This window comes from Chinchilla lanigera, unplaced genomic scaffold (assembly GCF_000276665.1).
Source record: "Chinchilla lanigera isolate Chin_1 unplaced genomic scaffold, ChiLan1.0 scaffold00012, whole genome shotgun sequence".
NCBI classification, from domain to species: Eukaryota; Metazoa; Chordata; class Mammalia; order Rodentia; family Chinchillidae; genus Chinchilla; species Chinchilla lanigera.
In genome coordinates this window covers 24,671,264-24,676,785 of record NW_004955413.1, presented here as the reverse complement: position 1 = coordinate 24,676,785, position 5,522 = coordinate 24,671,264, and the positions used below count along the sequence as shown (strand labels likewise).

The window sequence follows — 5,522 nt, the reverse complement described above, 5'->3', positions numbered from 1 at the left end:
ACGTTCATTCAGAGTGAGCCGAATCCATGTTTCCATGTTCCCAAGCCGTGGTCACTTGTATTTGGCTCAGGAAAAACTATTTTCTTTAAGGCAGAATCCTTACTTTAGATCAGTAACACTCAGTTTCCCTGAGCACTGGCCACTTCCAAGGGAACCCACAGACCTGCAGCACCTCCCACATTGATTCTCAGATGTGCATGCCTGCGATTGCATATCACACAAACGCAAAGTCCTTCTGTTGAACTCTGCATCATTTCCACCAGCTCCAAGCTGAACTGGCACCAGCTCAGAGGTGTGTGTGTGCATGCATGTGTGTGTGTGTGTGTGTGTGTGTGTGTGTATGTGCGCGCACGCACTTGGGCTGGTGAGTTTGTTCAACACATTCCTTCCTTGGAGATAACCCTAATGCTAGCTGGTTGTCCTCCAACTGTGTGTAAACTATATCTGGCCTGTGATCAAAATTAGGTAAATACCAATGCTTTCCTTCTCGTTATGTAATATTTTACAGACACCAGTTGGTGTTTAACTGACATGGCCATGTTTTTGTCTTTATGTTCAGATTGTGGATGCCAGGGTATTTTGTCCACTTTACAGTAGTCTGCCTGTGTATGGGGACGGGACACCTTTGAGACCCCCAGTAGGTATCAGAAACTAGGGATAGTATCAAACCCTACATTTACTGTTATTTAAAATATGCATATCTATGATAAAGCATAATCTTTAAGTACAGTAAGAGATTTACAACACTAATAAAAGTGAACAATACCTGTGTACTATACTTGTTCTTTTATTGCCAACACTACCAGTGTTTTCGTTTGTTTTTTGAGACAGAGTCTTACTATGTAGTTCAGACTGGCCTTGAATTCACTATGTAGCCCACACTAGTCTCAAACTCATGGTGATTCTCCTGCCTCAGCCTCCCAAATACTGGGATTACAGGCATGCTCCACCACACCCAAGTGCCAATACTACTATTCTTGTGCATTGGGGTTATCACTAAGTAAAATAAAAGTACTTAAATGCAGGCACTGTGACCCACAACAGATGATCTGGTGACTAGGGTGGCTATTGAAATGAGTAACATTCAGGCAGGTAGAGTATGCAGGGTGGATGTGCTGGACAAAGGGAGGATTCATGACTGGGGTAGGGAAAATGGAATCAGACAGTATAAGATTTCACCATGCTACCCAGAACACTGCAATTTTTTTTTTTTTTTTTTTGTCTTTTTGAGACAGGGTCTCACTGTGCAGTTCAGACTGGCTATCCAGTTCAGGCTGACCTTGAACTTACTATGTAGCCCAGGCCAGCTTGGAATTTGCAACAATCCTCCTGCCTCAGTTTCTCAAAAGCTAGGATTAGAGGAGTGGGCCAGCAGTCCAGCTAAGGACGATATTTTATTTAATTTATTTATTTATTTATTTATTTTTTGTCTTTTTGAGACAGGGTCTCACTATGCAGTTCAGACTGGTCTGGAGCTCACTTTGTAGCCCAGGCTGCCCTGGAACTTGCAACAATCCTCCTGTCTCAGCCTCCCAAGTGCTTGGGATTGCAGGCATGTGCCATTGCACCCCAGCTTACAATTTAAAACTTATTCATTTCTTGAATTTTCCATTTTTATTTTTGAGCTACAATTGACTGAGTAACTGCACCATGGAGAGTAAGACCTGGAATGCAAGGGACTCCTGTATTGTCTGTGTGTTTCTTAGTTACAATCAAGTGACTGTCCCATATTATGTCCTTTATGCTCAGTTCTCCTCCTTCTCTTTCTATGCCTCGGCAGGACGCTGCCAACCTTCCAACTTTCTCTGCCATGTCTGATCAACATCTCTGTATCAACCTGGAGAACACAAAGGAATCTATCAAAAACCATGATCCTGCCTTCCAGCTCCTGCTCAGCTGCAGGAACTTGGTGTCAGTGTCAGCATGTACCTAGTCCCTCCCCTCCAGCTGATGCAGGCAGACAGACTTTTCTTCCTGTTTGCCAAAAGCAAAACAAGACTCGCAGTCCCCTGTCCTTCGGGAAAAGAAGAAGGTTTGTTTGTGCCCCACAGGGAGAACCAAGCCCTGCTGCAATCAGGAAGTGCTTGAGCCTTCTTCCTGGCCCCAGCAGTCCTAGCGGGTGTGATCTTTAGCCCGGAGCTTCAGCCAAGACCTTGGAGACTGCAGCCCTGCGGGATGAGCAGATGGCCACAGCCAGGACCCAGTAGTTTGCGTAGGGCAGTTTTATGGCTTTTCCACCTCTGAACAGCTGCCCCTGCAATGGCCACGATCACCGCCTTTGCGATCACCGCCTTTGGTCAGTCCAAGCCCATGGACAATTGTTTCTCTCCTATTAGCGAGCAAGGTCTCCTCACTACCTGTGGACTCCAACTGCTGGACTGCAGGGATGAGGGAAAATGGGGAAATGGGAGGCAAGAAATTGAATGAAAACTTCACCCCCGAATTTTCTTCCTTGGACTGAGAACCAGTTACCTGGGAATCTAATGGAGCCCGTGTTGAAGCAGAACTCAGTACCCCAGGGCATCTTGGCGCCTCCATTAAGCAAATACTCTCTCCTAAGCACTAGTGAGGGATACTCACGCCAGTGAAGGTAAAGGCATTGCTTCAGCAGACATGGTTGTGAAGCTGAGGCAGGAGGATCACTGGTATTTTGAAGGCAGCCTAAGCTGCATAGCAAGTTCAGGGCCAGCCTGAACTACATAGTAAGATCTTGTCTCAAAAAAAAAAAAAAAAAAAAAAGCATTGCCTCTTTCCTTTTGTCATCATCCTTATGCAAAATTTTCTCACTGTGGTGGATTAATTAGTGGTCAAATTGTAGCATGCAGCTGAACTGAATCAGCACGGTGCTGGGTGTGGAGGGCCCACCTGAGGATTGTTGCCAACAGCATAAAAGGGGAACTGGAGGGGAAGATGGTGCTGTTGATGCTCCTGGAGAAGCTCGTTGTGCTGACTTTCCTGGTGTGAACTCGGCTGTTCTCATTGCCAGAAGAGCTCGGGTCCTCACTGTCACTGAGGATAGCTGCTGTTCTTTGCAGGGAGCTCTGGTCCTTGCTTTGGGCATCACTTCCTGGCTTCAGTGCAGATCCCTCAGCCTGCTGGCCCAGAGCCTTCATCCCGCTGGCACAGACTTTTTAGCTTCTACCACTCACCTTTGGGCCTCCCCAGCGCAGATCTGTGAAACAGGCCTGCGTGAGACATTGTTGTGGGCTCTAGGCCTCCAGCTGGACTCGTAGAGGATACTGCCATGGGTTTGGGGTCTTCAGCTGGACTTGTGCAGGTCATTGCCATGGGGTCCAGCCAGGCCCTCAGCTGGATTCTTTGGGTCTCTAGTTGTGGACAGATTTTCTGCACTCTTTTGCATTTGACTCTTTGGATATTATAGAATAATCCTATGAATTATGTGTCCTGTGTTAAATCCTTTCCCTTGTGAGCCCTGACTCCAACACTCCCTTTACCTGGCTCTTCAAATGTTGCACCCCTTACATCATTTAACATCGTCTTTACATTTATATTTAACTGGAGGGGCTGGGGATTTAGTTCAGCGGCACAGCGCCTGCCTGGCAAGCGCAACGTCGTGAGTTCGATTCCCGGTACTGGGAAAAAAAAATTTAACTGGCCCCAAAGTCTTTGTCAACTAGGATCTGCACAACTTAGAAAGCTGCTGGACCATCATAACAATTTTTTCTGACAAAACATTTTTTGTTTCACCCTAATTAAAAAGGACTGTTTGTTGGCAGGGTGTGGTGGCACACGCCTGTAATCCCAGCACTCAGGAGGCTGAGGCAGGAGGATCATTGTGAGCTCAAGGCCAGCCTGGGGTACAAAGTAAGCTCAAGGCCAGCCTGAACTGCAGAGTGAGACCAAAAAAAAAAAAAAAAAAAAAAGGGAAGTTTACACTTCCGAAGTCCCAGCCTGGAGACCTGGAAAGGTCCCTATTCCTGCCTCTTTCCCCTCCAACTGCCTGGTCCCCCGCAGTCCCCAGAGGCAGGGGCAGAGGTGACCTTGGCGGTCGGAGCGCACCCCAGGACGGCAGGAGAGTGGGAGTGGCCCGGCCCGAGCCCACACTGTGGTTCCAGGGACCGGAAGGTGTCCACCAAACCAGCCAGGAAATGAGTCCCCAGCCTCGCTGAGGCCACCACATGGGCAGTGTTAGGGACGCTGCTGTGACGTCCCAGCACGGGGGAGGGGGCGGCAGGCACGCCGAGCCCCAGGCCACAAGGGCGCGGGCTCCAGCCCCGCGGGTAAGCTCCTGCCCAGCGTGGGTCTCCAGCACCAGCCCTGAGCTGTCCCCGGGGAACCAAGGGCAGCAAGGAATCCCAGCCAGGCAGCAGGAGGCACTAGGAGCTAGTGCACACCAGTGACCCCAGCACTATGGGAGGCTGAGGCAGGACAATCCTGTGAGTTCAAGGCCAGCCCGGCTACCTAGTGAGACCCTGTCTCCAAACGAAAGAAAAAAGAAAACACTGGAAATAGGTCAGTCCCCACATTCACAACCAGCATAACAGAAACACCCAGAGAGAGCCGGCAGGCGCCCTGACTACTCATCAGCTCGGCTTTAAAGGCGGAACAGCTCTGACCCGGCGCATTGAGTAGACCGGGCACCCAGGACAGCAGCGCAGACGCCAGACAGGTCCCCCAGGCCGTCAGGGTGTGACAGCAGGAGCCGGGGCTCGGGCTCGGGGCTCGGGCTCCCGGAAGAGCGGCTTGCGGGCCTGGTGTCCGCTCACGTGCGGCACCGCCCCCTCCAGGGGAAACACTTGCCCCTCACGGCGCCCCCAGCACCCGCACGCTGCAGAGCTCGGCCGAAGGTTACCCGTGAGCACGGACACAGACACCACGCGGTCTCAAAATAGCCCCCCACCCAGCTTGGAAACCTGTCCCGAAACCCGGCCGCAGGACACGGCGCGGGCCGCAGCGAGCACAGGACGAACAAGCTGAGGTGTGTCGAGGTCGGCAGGCTCCGGCTCTGCGGCTCATCCAGCTCTGCACCTCAGTTTCCTCTCTTGGAAAAACAGGCTTCTCTTCCCAGCACCGCACACCCTGAGGGCCACCGTGAACGTGCGAGGAGCTCGAGTTCCCGGGCTCCTTCCAAACTGGAAAGGCAGCCGGGCATGGTGAGGCAGGGAGGCTGAGGCAGGAGGATGGCAAGTTCAGCCCAGCCTGAGCAATTTAGAGACGTGGGGAATTCTGACTCCAAATAAACAGTTAAAAAAAAGAAAAGAGGAAAGGACGGGCACGTAGCTCGGTGTGCAGGCCCTGGGTTCAACGGGCGGCGCCCGGACACACGAACGGTTCCCCGCGAAGGCGCCGGCCTCACCTGCGGTGTCCCACACGGACAGGTGCAGCGCGCGCCAGGGCTTCAGGTAGAAGGCGCCGCCCACCGTGCTGACCGAGTCGGGGAAGCGCCGCTCCGTGTAGCGCCGCAGCAGCGAGGTCTTGCCCACGCTCGCGCCGCCCAGCAGCACCACCTTGGCGTCGGGGCGCCGCATGTCCGCGCTCGGGTGCTCGCGGGAGCCGCGCGC

At 52.1% G+C, this 5,522-nt stretch overlaps 1 pseudogene; it reads right to left on the bottom strand.

Annotated features, from left to right (window-relative positions):
• Positions 1–4,468: 4,468 nt before the first annotated feature.
• Positions 4,469–5,516, bottom strand: LOC106147917 (annotated as a pseudogene).
• Positions 5,517–5,522: the final 6 nt, after the last annotated feature.